Raw genomic sequence first — 13,524 nt, 5'->3', positions numbered from 1 at the left:
CACAAAGAGCGAACTGCGTTTACAGTAGGTAATATGGACTTTTACGAATATTGTAAGATGCCATTTGGTTTGACCAATAGTCCAGCGGTTTACCAAAGAATTATGCAGGAAATACTAGGTGATCTTAACATGAGTATTTGCCTCATATATCTAGATGATGTAATTATCTTCAGTGACTCCTACGAACAACACCTGGAGCGTCTAGACATCATACTGACCAGACTACATGCGGCTAACCTGAAAATAGCACCGGAGAAATGTCATTTCTTTAAACCAAGCGTCAGCTTTCTTGGACATGTGGTTAGTGCTAATGGAGTCGAAACTGATCCCGCAAAGATTAAGAAAGTGAAAGGTTGGCCAGTTCCATCCAACTCTGATGAACTTCGCTCCTTCCTCGCCTTTGCTGGATACTATCGCCGATTCATTCAGAGTTTTAGCGACATTGTCAGACCATTGAATGAGCTACTGCCGCCAACTACCACCAAGAAAGGGACCAAGACACCAAAGCCTGAGTGAAAATGGACAGAGAAAGAGCAAGCTGTCTTCGACCATCTGAAGGAGCTTTTGTCCTCTCCACCCATATTGGCCTACCCAAACTTTCATTTGCCGTTTGAGTTACACACAGATGCATCGGGTAAAGCATTATGTGCCATGTTGTACCAGTTACAAGATGGAAAGAAGAAGGTTATATCGTATGCAAGCAGAGCCTTAAATAAGTCTGAACGAAACTACAGTGCATTCAAGCTGTAGTTTTTAGCTCTGAAATGGGCGGTAACCGAAAAGTTCAGCGATTACCTTACCTTGTCTCACTTCACTGTCCTGACTGATAAAAACCCACTGACTTACGTACTCACAAGTGCCAAGCTTGATGCTACTGGACAGCGATGGGCTGCAGCTCTTGGTGAATACTCTTTTGCGTCCATTACAGAGCAGGGTTGAAGAACCAGGACGCTGATGGCATGAGCAGGTATCCATATGAAAGGATAGTCGACACGGACAACATAGATAGAGTGCGAATCAATGACCCATCTGTAAAGGCCATTTGTTATATGATTGCAGTGCCATATGTTGATACTCTACCTATGAAGATGAACATCTTGGAAGCAACAGATATGGGCCAACCTCTGGCTCAGAAGGAAATGAGAGAAATTAGAAGGGCACAGCGAGCAGATTCTCTCATTGAGAGATGGAGAAAGGCTGTCATTGACCAAAGGTTACCGAAAGACTTTATGCACGGCCATGACCTTACTATGAAGAAGCAATTTAAAAACTTGAAGATCAAGAGAGGAATCTTGTTTAGGATTGTGCATGATACCAGCGATTACATTGAACAGTTAGTAATACCAGAGTCGTTCCAGAAAGAGATCTTAGTTGGTATTCATGATTTGTCTGGACATCCAGGGCAGGAGAGAACGATGCGCTTAATGAGAGAGAGGTATTACTGGCCAGGTATGACAACAGATGTAAAAAACTGGATCAGTAATCGGATAGATGCATTAGAAGGCAAGGAAGGATAGATAAAGCACCACTTGTTAATATCAACACCTCTTACCCTCTTGAACTTTTATGCATTGATTATCTCACATTAGAACCATCAAAGGGTAACGTGAGTAACATTCTTGTAGTCACAGGACACTACACGAAGTTTGCAAAGGCCATACCGACACGAAATCAAACCGCCAAAACAACAGCAGAGGCACTCTACAACGAGTTTTTGGTTCACTTCGGAATGCCTACAAGATTACACTCGGACCAGGGTGCGAACTTCGAAAGCCAGTTAGTATCTGAGCTGTGTCGTATTACAGGAATGAAAAAAGAGTCACACCACACCATACCATCCCCAGGGTAATGCAGGTCCAGAGCGGTTTAACCGGACTTTGCTTGCAATGCTTGGTACCCTGGAAGAAGATCAGAAGGCTGATTGGAAGAGGTATGTTAGTAGTCTGGTGTATTCATATAATTGCACCCCTCATGAAGCCACTCGAGTATCACCATATGAGTTGATTTTTGGAAGGAAGCCGAGGTTGCCCATTGACGTCATGTTTGAAAAGGCAAGAGAAGAGCCAGTAAACAAGACAGCAGAAGAGTACTTGGAAGATCTTCAAGAAAGAATTGTGAAGACTCATGAAATAGTTGAACAGCATACTAGGAAGTCGAAAGAAAAGCAAAAGAAGTATTATGACAGAAAGACCAAACCTGTAAGAATACAAGTAGGTGATAAAATGCTTGTGAAAAAGTTGGCATTTGACGGCAGACATAAAATCGCCGACAGGTTTGAAGAAGAAGCATACTTAGTCATAGATCAACCACGAATGGATATTCCAGTTTTCAAAGTGAGAGTGGAAGGCTCTGAAAAGGAAAGGACTTTGCATCGAAACCACTTACTCTTGGTAGAACATCAGGATGAAGATAGTGAGTTGGATGAAGTTGATGAAACGGAATTGGAAGGAAGGGATGCATCCTTAATAGAAGAAGCACACAAGATGATTGATGGTGCATATGATTCTGACGAAGAAAGTGAAGGTGCAGGAAATACAGAACTTGTATTCCAACATGGGGACGCCTATGAACCTGAGACTTGTGTAAATCATGATGATAGCGAAGCTAGTGAAAGAGTTGAAGTTGTAGATCTCGGTGATGAGGAGATAAGCGTTATTAGTGAAACTGATATTGCTAATAATTTCAACCTTGTTATTTCAGAAGATGATCTGGATGTCCTGGAAGATTCTATTGCTGAGAAACAACAAGAAGAAACCGTAGATGTCTTACCTACTGTACAAGAAGTCGAAGAACACAGAGATGAACGGACAGCTGATGAAGCTACCGGAGGAAGGGAGTTCGAGGTGGTACCAGAGGAAGACAGAAAACCTAAAGAGAGACACACACCAGTACCAAGACGCTCAGACCGTGTAAGGAAGCCACCTACTAGATTTGGTGAATACCAGATGTACAGTAACCAGCCGGTGGACCGCAAGTTACAGGCATTAGACACGCTGATGCAGTCAGGAGTACTGAGAGATGTAGATAGTGAAATGGCATACCAATTTATTGGTGCCATTATGAACAAGAAGTGACATGTTTTATTGTTTTTTACTGCAATTGGAATTGTGAAATCGTTGTTTTTATATTTATTTTTTTACTGTAACATTTTGTGTAAACTCTGTGGTCATAGTTTTGGGACCAGGGAGGAAAGTATGACTGTCTTCAATTTGCTTGTTAATCATTATAATGATCATTGCCACTAATGAATTGTCTGGTAACTATAGGTTAGTCACATACTAGAGAGTTGTTTATCGCTGAAGTTTTTTTTTTCCTTAAGAATGATTATAGTGTGTGTAGACATACTTTTTGTAAGTAGGTTGTTATATATGGTAGGTGAAGTAGTTAGCGCATATTGTCTGACTATACCTTTGACTTGAATTGAAAGTGACGCAATGACGTGACGTCATTTTACGTGGAGGGGGAGTATGTGACCAGACCGATGATTATCTGACCGGACTGTGCATTGCCGATTTTACTTATTGATATCATTTGGAATACTTCTGTTTTAATCATCAGTTCAGCATGGTTTACTTTCAAGGAATCTGATTGGTCAAAGGTTTATGTAACCTTTCCTATGATTGGTTCGTGGATATTTCGCTCACTGTTTCCCACGATTTTCTGCAGTCAAGACGTGCTTCATGCAGTCTTAGTTTTAGTAACTTTAAAATCCTTGCGAGTCTTTTTGAGGTTTGTTTCAAGAGACTAACTAACCATTTCAATCACTGTGAGTGAGGGGAGGTGTACTGGAGCAGTTTTCAATACCACATATTGATTACAAGTCTTCAGAACATGACTTGCGTTGGTATTTATATCTCCGGATTACCAGACTGTTATATAAGAAAGGAGCACTGTTTGACTTAAATAATTATCAAGCACTTTGCTATATATATAAATGGATATTTAACATCTAAACTATTTATCAAAGCAGCATTCAGAGATAAAGGCAACATCAGCAACACAACAAAATAAATCAAGGTCGGTAACATAGCGCAAATACGTGGGCTTTGTGTAATTGACATTTATCAACTTTTTCCTACTGAGCTTGTTTCTGTAGCTTTTCGCATAAATATTGCATCTATTTTTTTTAAAAAATAAACATAATTGCATTTGAAGGGTTTTGATATTCCAGCAATACATCATATGTTATATAAGTAAAATAAGAGTTATTTTTTTTCCTTTTCGAAACGCTGTCTTAAAATGAAAATTACTTGGGTAGGTATTAAATGAAATACAAATCAGATCTAATTGATGCAAGATTTTCTTATATCGTGGACAATCGTACGTAAGTCATAAAAAATACAAACAATTGTTTTATATATTGCCGTCGGTTTGCATAATGCATAGTTTTTAGAATAGATAAAATATCAACAAAGCACTTGGCAAACACCACAACAATGCACAGAAAATATACCATGTGCAAAAGGTAGAATTTGTAACATAGACTAATTCAAAAAAAATCTAAAATTAAAGATGTAAATAGATTTAGAAAAAAAATCACGGAGACTTCCAGTCACTGACGATAATACATAATCCAACTTACACGATATAACTAAGTTTTGAAATATTTAAATTAATGTTTTAAAGAGATTTGACAATTTTACCAATCACAAATTTAATAATGTAAGCGATTTGGGAAAATAAATTGTAATTTGTAAGAATGGAACGGTACTAAAAAGAGGGCTAGCACGATTGAATTATAATCTGCTGTATTCACTTTATTCGATAAAATATTGGTTTTATCTCCCATAAAAAATTAAAAACATGTTTAATAATTCTGTATCTGTACAATGTATTTTTGCTGGAGGAAGTTTACGCACAAAATATTAATATAAAATGCAGATACAATACAGGATTAACGAAGCTCAGTTTCAAAACATTATTTAATAGACTTTTTCATTGACACAATGTATGAAACAATGTGTGACTACATACATCTAGGCTGTAGTAAAATGAGACCTTACAACATTTTTTTTGCTTTTTAAGTAACAAGTGGGTACCTAACAAAAATGAGGTTATCATTTAGTTGCACTGCGTAAACATGTGTTTGTAAAATGAAATCAGCGTTGGTGTCAATAGTGAGAGGTTATGAAGACATGACCGATTTAACGACTCCGTTGATACGAGAAGTGCAGCTATACAACTTCGTTCAAACAACCTGCGCGTAAGCTTGGCAGGCATGGTATAGAGGACATATATATTAGGGTTCCCCCAATAACTATGTGAGGTTGTTGGTCTTGTCTCAAAGAAATCATTTCTTTAATGTGGTGTAAGAAATTTAGTGGCGCTCGTAAAATGTTTTACTAAGTAAATTTATGTTTCGTAAAATTAGCTTAAGCAGCTAGTGCAGCCATGAGCCTTTGATAGGCTAGATTGTATAGTATCTATTGTGTCAGTCTTTCAAAACGTTACAATATTTCTTAGAAAGACACACCTCTTCTCTGTTATTCGGTTTGTTTTTTTTATTTCAAATCGCCTACATGTCTGTATGTCCATGTGATAAAACCAAAGATGACATGGAATCATGGTACATTAGTCGAAACTTTTGAAGCAATAGGCTCGCATTTTAGAAGCAGATTAATCGCTTTTATCACATTCTTTACATTGTACATCTATAAAAAGAACAGAATAATTTAAAACAAGTAATACGTATATAAAACATATCAACATAAAATCAATACAGCAATAAATTGTCTTATAAAATAAAAATAATGAGACCTAAACTTCGACAGACGTCATGCAAATGTATCTATACGCATATAAGATAAGTGTATGGTCTGCTCAAATAGTTTGTAATTTGTTAATGACACCATGTCTATTATGAAATTGCATAGCATCGGGAATATATATAACATAAAGAATATAATCTCTAAGGAAGTGACAACAATCATTCATCAGAAATTAGAGTTTGTCCATTTAAGAGTATCTTTATGGTAATATTTATATGAAATATGTTATGATATTGACATTCGAAATGTAGAGAAATCCTGAAAAGTTATGACACTATTGGACAATGATTATACAAGACATTATTTTAATTCAATCAAAAAGAGTTAATATCTGACAATTGGTATACAAATAAAACAGTATATGCCCAATTAAGGCATGTTTTTATATTTTTAGTATTCGAAACAGTTTTGAAACTACTTGTCTTCAAAATTTACCACAGACGTCAATATTGAGACGACTGTCATTCTTTTGCGTTTGCGGACCACTGCGATATTACGAGCAGTGGAAATATAAAGGGGCGCGACAGGAAGTGGTCCTTTATTACAATTATCTTTTTTCACACCCAAACTGTCTTGGACAATGACGTGAGAAACATTGGCTAAGCAGGCTCAAAAGGCAGTTCATAGCATATTTAACTTTTAACTACTGCAAAAACCTCGGTTTCTTTGGACCAGATGAAGAATTTAAACTATTCGACGCGATTTTTGTACCTATTTTATGCTATTTGTCAGAAGTATGGGGTTATCAACTGTCAGACTGTACGGAAAGAATACATATAAACTTTTGCAAATATGTGTGTGGATTAAACAAAAATGTAGCAAACTTCTTTGCTTTAAGTGAATGTGGGCGATTGCCAATTTCAGTGACCTATAAGACACGTTGTGTTAAGTATTGGCTTCGACTTACGGATATGCCAGAACATCGGTATCCCAAACAGTTTTATAACTTGCTCAGAAACCATGAAGCTGGTAGATCCAACTGGGCTACAAATGTAAAACGAATGTTATGTAAGTATGGATTTGGATTTGCTTGGCTAGCAGATGGTGTTGGAGACTCAGTGATATTTCTAGCACAGTTTAACAATAGGCTAAATGATGTGCATTTTAAGACATACATTCGAAAATAAACAGTTCACCCAAAACATTGTATTACAAGGAACTTAAGACTATGCTAGACACTAAAATATATTTAACATTGGAGTTGCCTTTCCTACTGAAAATATCACTGTCAAATTTTAGATGTTCAGGGCATAACTTGATGATCGAAAGTGGCAGACATTTAAATGTTTACAGAGAATTTCGATTTTGTGCATTTTGTTTAACACGTAACGTTTATATCATTAAAGATGAGTTTCACTTTCTTGTTATATCTCCACTGTATGTTTCGTTAAAGCAGGATGCTTTAAAACTGCATGGTTTGATAAAATTCGAACTCTTGCATTATTTTACTGGATGATGTCTGATGTTAGAGAGAGACTAATATTTTCATTAACAAAGTTTCTACATAAAGCAAATATGTTGAGGCAAACTTTTATTGAGGGTAATAGACGTGGCTAGTCTTGTCTGTACCTCTTGTATTTTGAATATTAATTAATATATGTTACAACGAAATGGAAATTGAATATGTTAAGACAATATATATTTAAAAGCAATAACATTTCTATATATGCATGTTGTATATATGTGTCCTTTACTTGCAAATAAACCGGTATTGTATTGTATTGTTCCAGCTCCAAAAACCGATATTTTCATTAATTTTCGTTTACCGCTATATCATTTCACCCATAAGTGCGTCTGGTGAAAACGTTCAGAGACATATATTTTTCTTTGTCCTGATTTACGTATTTTTAATGGGTCTAAAACAACAATTTTCGAGGGGAAAACGACGTCGTGTTTCGCTGAAAAAACTGTTCATTTTATTTTTGATTTCTTAAAAGTAGTAATTAAAAATTGTATTTCAAATAGTTCTTGATTTCATTAATATATTATATTCAATTTATATTTTGGCTTCTCTGCTCATTTTTGTACAATAATTAGTTATGATATATCCAAACAAATGTAAATACATGAGTATGTCCGTTATGGTAGGTGTCCAGGAGCATTTTCTGTGCGTAAAGAGCGTTTTCTGAAACACTGTAGACGAATAGTAACACATCTATTAGTAATCCAGTGCAAATAATATTCATAACATAAAAACACACTTAACAATCAATAATGTAAATATGATATTTTTTCGTTTAGAGTCATTTTAGCTCTTTGCCTGAAAACATGGTCTTCGTTTAAATGTTTGGCTACTAGGATTTCCCTGTAGTTTCAAAAGGGCCTACAATCCGGTGTACCAAACAGACTGGGGTGACATCCTCTGTGAAACGCATTTTTAGGACACCATTAAAGTCCAAGTACAACAGAGAGAACCCCTAACCTTTCCACTGACGAACTATGTTTCAATGAGGTAAAAAGGTGGACGGGTAAAAGAGCTTTACAAACAGTCCCTGAGCAGTTGCTAAACTTTTTTTAGAGGTTTTAGACTGGAGAACTATGACTGCAAGCAATTTCAAATGAAAAATTATCAATGTTTTTAAGTGATGAATCTCCGATTTAATATGATAAATGCATTTTTTTGTATCAAACTGGATGTTAAAAATGTCAAAAACGTTAAGGTAATTTCATATTTATACATGAAAAGTTAAATAACTTAAACAGACTTTTATTTATTTTTTTATTATATCATTCGCTTAATCTTTGTAACCTACCTTTCTGTTTAGTATTATGTAGTATGTACTACATTGCTTTTAACATTGGAGTCAAAAATGTACACTAAAGAATAAAATGATTTTTTTTAGAACGAACTTCAATTTTCACAATCTTTAATTTAAAGGTTTCTCTATCAATCTGTCTATTTTGCAGCTGTTTCTCGAAACTTAATGTTTATTTATTCACTCTGGTCTAAGTAAGAGTAAGAAGTATTCGGCTTCCAGGAATTGTTTTCGCCTTTAAGACGAGTTTTTTTTTTCTTAACGAAATCAAAGGTTTTTTACGATTTAACGACCGTCTGACTATATTAAGTCATTTGTCCCTAGGATATTTCAGAGTTTTTTTACGCAGACGTCCTGTTTAACGACCGTTGGTATGACTTCGTGATGCATACATCTAGACAATCATAAAAGGACAATTGACGATTGACGATTACTGCCTTGTGCTCGGCTGATACTTCCAAACGCCCACATGAGAAAACTGTGTTGTTTTGGAGCCATGTTTTAGAGAAGTGCTAACTCTACTAACGGGAAACCAATTCGCAAAGAAATACTGTCTTGAGCGACTATTAGTCCTACCGGAAAGCATGGCAGGTCATGACATTTCATTATTAATGTGTATACCCGTTCAAATTGTATATCCATACTAGAAGTAAACTAGCAACCTCAAGCAAAACCGTACCTTTTACTCTCCACATTTCCTTTGACGATTGCTTTTGAAAGCGTGTTTATTTTTAGATTTACGCACATAATTCAATTGAACTTCGTGACATGAACAATGCAATATGCATAATGCAATAAATTGTCCAATTATTGGTCAATGGAATAGTTGAATTACAATCAGCATTAAGTAAATTAATATCATCATACTCAGTATAGCCGGTGAACATCTTCAGCGACTATACAGACCGTGCACAGGTAAAATATTTCAAATTTATGTAGCAGACGATTGATAAAATGCTAAATATTAAGAATTGTTAAGAGCTAACGTATATTCTCTCGCTTCACGAAGAATGTGTTTTCTCTTTGTTTAGGTATATGTAAAAATATACGCTCCACCCTGTCTGTCTGTTGTTGTGTTTTATAATAATTCTCAGACAACCCCCCTTTTTGCCATTCGGTCGTTTTGATTTTAAATCGCCTTCTCGTTTGAATGTCTTAGTGCGTTAAAAATTTACATTTTCCGTAGGCAAACTCTGAAAAATATCAAATTCTTGAAAAAATAACATTTCAATTCGAAGATGATATTATAAAAACACGTAGTGTGGAATTAGAGGGAACCGGTTACATGTTATACATGTTTTGTTGTATTACAGTTCATTGATATGTCGATCATACCTTTGATACGTTTCTACGTATATCAGCGTGTTTTTATTCCGAATCATCCAATTAACAACTTTAAAAATAGAATTTAAATAAAGCACCATTTAAGGGATGAAATTTATACCGTGCCAACAAAGCGCAAAAGATCATTCCGCTATTCCCAAGGCTATCATTGACACAGAATATTGACGAAACTGTAGGCGTCGAAAGGGTTAAAAAAGTAAATAATAGATATCAATTATCCATTAAACCTTAATGTTTTTCAATTAAAGACGGCGCTTTTCTTACGTCAACAATTATGATCCGATTAATGTAGCAATAATAACCGGTTAAAATCCTTTTATTCCTTCAAAGCGGGCAAGTGCTCAAAGAACAAGTTCAAAACATGACACAATTAGCACGTTACCCACAAACCTGATCGGGCTGTTTCTTCCATAAAATGAATCAAGTGTTCTGAGTTAAATTAGATTCCATTTATAATGAAGACCATTTTACATTTAATACCATGAAAATAACATGAATATATTGTATTGTGAATAATCAACAGTAAACAATCCTAATTAAAACACATTCAATCTCGGAAAACCGTAACCCTTCTATTAATTAACTAAGTTCGACTTGTGATTACCAAGTCAGACAAATGTTTTTCTTCCGGTTACTCTTTTTTCCTTTCACAACACTATACTACACTCTGGCTTAACAACGTACCAAATACAGTGATTAATATAGTGTTGTCATAACTTGTTTCACAATCGTTGTATAGTAAATTAGTTTAAACGAATTATTAACTGAATTCTTTGAGCGATAATGGGTACGCATTTATTCACAGATTTGTACAGTACACAACGACTGGCAAGATACGACACTGGACAGAAGCATCAAAGAAGATAAAGCTAAATTGTACAGAGCTAAACCGCAAATAAGTCTAAACAAACGACCATGGACAGATGGAAAATGAGGATACAATTCATTATTGCAGTGTTTAACCACACACATGTTCAAACGATCGACCCTGCAGCAACAAAGAAGTCATATTTGACCATAAAAGGGTTGTCTTAAATTTAAACGTTGATTGGATAGATATTAAATGAAATAAAAATCAGATTGAATTGATGGAAATAGTTCTAAAATCCCGCGCAATAGTAAGTTATAGAATAAATATAAGCGTTAAGTATCATTCTGTCTGAGTTTTTATTTGCATTATTAAGCAGTTTGCATAGTTCTTGGAATATATATCAAATATGAACAAACACTGGGGTACAATAGACCAATGCACATACAAAAGTAAGATGTGCGAAAGTTAATTTTTAAACCACAGATAAAATAAAGCTTGCCACTGTTCATGTTCAAATATCAGTTCAAGGATATTCTAAATGTGTAGATGTAAAAAAGGAAATCTCATGTCAGTGATAGAAACACATTTCATCTAACACAATAAAACCTAATTTTTGAATTAACTTAACGTATTTATTTACGGATTCTGACATTTGAACAATCACTCACTGAATAATATCAGCAATTAACTATTCTAGGGAAGAAATTGTGCCTGTTAAGAGGCATTATCTTAAACTTGAACGATACCCAAACGGATACAAAATTGAATTAGAATTAGCTCTATTCATTTTATTCGATAATATATTGGTTTTTATCTCATATAATACTGTATCTGTGAATTTCTCCATGTTCTACGCAGTTCAGATATATCACAGAACTGACAAAGCATTACAGAAAATAAAGCTGGAAAATGGCCATGGAAAACTTTCAGGTATTGAATAATATTTTTTAATCCGGAAATAATGAACGATAGCTCAAATTGAGGGTTAAAAATCCTTGCTACAATAACAAGAACGACCCTCCTTTTTGCCTTTGGGTCGATATGTGTTTTACAAGCTTTTACCTATAATAAACGAATTAATGTTTGTGAACAGTTAAAGTTTGACCATTTATATTTAAAAATTTCTACAATAATGATTTACCCTGATACAGGTCGGTTTGGAACAGATTCCCGTTTTTCAAAAAAAGGAATGCCTTGTTTCCTACCCTCATTTTGTGAATATTAGAAAAAAATGTCAGTTACAAACTCAGAAATTAATGTGTTTTAATGTGTTTACCCTGCTTTCTACATTTAACTACCTAATACCTTGCATTTGTTTTACCAGATTTCACGTGACGCTTATACAAGCTTATGCCTTGGCAACATGTCCGAAACAATGAGTGACTGCATACAACTACGTATGAATTAAATGTGCACGTGCAATCATTTTCACGACAACGGACAAGCACGGTAGACAACAAGTGAACAAGGACATTATCTAGTTATGTATTAGTAAGATGACATGAAGTAACATAAAGAATAGGTTGACTGAGCGTAGCATATATATGCAAAAGCTACAGAAACATGCTCAGTAGCAAAACGTTTAAACATAAACCCGGTTTAGTGGGAATGGGCAAACGCCAAAGACATAGAACACAAATTCACAAACAAGAAACATAGAACAGCACAAAACTCTACAAACAGCACAGTGCATAAATAATATATATATATATATATATATATATATATATATATATATATAATTGGTATGTTTATCAAGAATTGTTAGGTACCGCCTTGGAACGGTCAGTAATCAAACCAAATCCTAAAATGAAAAATAATATAAAAGCCCAATTTCATCAATGATATTTATAACGTATCCACAGAGTGCGAAAGATTGTTTATGAATTACATAATCGTCTATGGTAAAAGGTAGCGATTTTTTCATAAGAGTTTTGAGAGATTTAACGGTATTGTAAACGTAGTACACGAAACACAATATGGTATTAGCAATATAAAATGTAGAGAAACCCGGAAGTAAAGAGACACTATTGATTTCAAAATACTGAAGATATACCTTTTGTGCAATTTTAAAAAAGGAAAACAACGGTCAGTGACACAATCTCAACAATAAATGAGAGCCTACTTTATTAGTGAATATTTCATACACCTGATATTACTCTGCCCTCCCCCACGATTTATTTTTATTTTTTGAACCCATGGCAGATTAGTTATAAAGAAATTTAGATGCATGTGTTGCCTGTCTATGTTCTTTTGCTCTTAGTCTCTCTGTAAGTGTTTGCCAGTCCCAAACCTTTTGCCTTCGGTAAATGGGTGTCTACTGAGTTTATCCATGTCTTTTCAATTGCATTATCAAAAGCATCCAACTAGAAAGTTTCACATACAAAATCATAGAGTCTAACAGAGCGCAAAATCTGAAATCGAGAAACGGCAACAATCTTCAACCTTCACAAACCTTTGTATGATAACTATATCAGTAATTGTGGATAAAAGTACACCTAAAGAACAGTATTTCTTGCATTAAATTTAGTTTTAGGTCGATTTTAATCTCACACTATAGGACTATTGGTCTCGACCATGTCTATGTATTTATAATATCCAAAAGGTTACAAAATCACCGTTTCTGGTATTGTTAAAGCATATCAATTTAGCTCTCTAAAATAAATCTCTAACAATTTTTCGTCAGCAAGGAATTTAGCCGCCTATTAAGAACATCAAAGTCAAATCAAGTAAAAAACTTAATATACATGTTGGACCTAACCTTTCCAGGATATATCATACAGAACATAGAGTATTGAAGACGCTTAAGACGTGAAAAATATTGTATTATTCTCCCGGCTCTTCA

The sequence above is a fragment of the Mya arenaria genome, chromosome 9, assembly GCF_026914265.1.
Source record: "Mya arenaria isolate MELC-2E11 chromosome 9, ASM2691426v1".
NCBI classification, from domain to species: Eukaryota; Metazoa; Mollusca; class Bivalvia; order Myida; family Myidae; genus Mya; species Mya arenaria.
This window is presented reverse-complemented; position numbering follows the sequence as displayed.